Source organism: Elephantulus edwardii, unplaced genomic scaffold, assembly GCF_000299155.1.
Source record: "Elephantulus edwardii isolate Elephantulus edwardi_28Jun2011 unplaced genomic scaffold, EleEdw1.0 scaffold00030, whole genome shotgun sequence".
NCBI lineage: Eukaryota > Metazoa > Chordata > Mammalia > Macroscelidea > Macroscelididae > Elephantulus > Elephantulus edwardii.
The window spans coordinates 21418435-21419931 of record NW_006399780.1 but is presented as its reverse complement, the minus strand read 5'-3'; positions in this window follow the sequence as shown (position 1 = coordinate 21419931).

Sequence of the window (1497 nt, the reverse complement as noted above, 5' to 3'; positions counted from 1 at the left end):
GGTTGATGGGTCAGATCATCAATTACTCATGACAGATTAATATTGAGGCTAAAGAAAGTTAAAACAATCCATGAGGACTAATGTATGGTCTTAAATCTATTCCATCTGAATTTTTTAAAAAATAGGTTTGAAATATTGAACACCAATAACTGAAGATGACCAGATGAGTTGTAGGATGATACCAAAGATATCATCTATGTGGAGATCAAAAATCATTACAAACACAGAAGAGAAAAAAAAACAAACAAAACAAATGTCAGGAAAGACCCTGAAAATTGCACTTTAGCATCAAGAAGTCAAACAAAGGGAAAACATGCCAAAGTAAAAGAGCTGAAATGAAGAAAATTTCAAGTACATTCAAGAATACAAAGCAAAGTGTTATACTGGAATGTATGTAAAGATGGAATTGGAAAATAAAAAGGGAATAACTTGCTCTACATTTCTCAAGCTGAGAGAGCTGAAATACAAATTTAAGCATAAAGCCACAATGTTGACGGACCCAGAAAGCATCAAAAGAAGATGGAGGAAATACGAAGTCATTACATTAAAAACAACTGAGTGAAATTGAACAATTTCAAGAAATACTGTATGAGCTGCAGCCAATGTTACTGAAGGAAAAAGTTGAAATTGCACTGAATGCATTTGGTGCATTCAAGAATTCAGAAATTTTAAAAAAGAAGGCCCAGGAATTGATGTGTTACCAACTGAGTTGATTTGATTAACAGATGCAGCCCTGGAAGTGCTCACCATTCTGTGTCAGGATATTTGGAGGTCAGCTGTCTGACCAATGGATTGGAAGAGAGGTTCGTATTTGTTCCCCTTCACAGGAAAGGTAAATCAACAAAATCTGGAAACTATCAACTAATATCATTAATATCACATGCAAATAAAATATTGCTGAAAGTCATTAAAAAATGACCAGAACAATACATACAGTAGGAACTGCCAAAAGTCAAGCAGAAGTTAAAAGAGGTTATGGCACTAGGAGATATTATTGCTGTTATCAGACGGATCCTGGCTGAAAATAAAGAATATCAAAAGAATGTTTATTTATGCTTTATTAATTATACAAAGGCATTTTCAATTTCCCAATTAATAACACATTGTTGTTGTCGGTAGGTGTCATTGTGTCAAGTACGATCCATAGCGACCTTATTGACAACAGATCTGTACCTTGTCTTATACTGTGCTATCCTCACACCTTATGATACGTCATTGCAACAATCACTTTGTCAATCTACCTGGTTCAGCATTTTCCTTTCTTTTGCCAGCTCTCTGCCTTTCCAAGCATCATGTCTCTTTTCAAGGAATAACCCCTTCTAGTAATATGCCTGAAATGTGTGAGGCAAAGCTTTATCATCTTTGCCTCCAAATAGCACTCTGGCTGCACTTTCTCCAAGACATATATGTTAACTCTTTTGGCAGCCCATGGAATGTAGTACTCTTCTACGACACTACAGTTCAAAGGCATAAATTCTTCTGTCATTCTTATTTTAT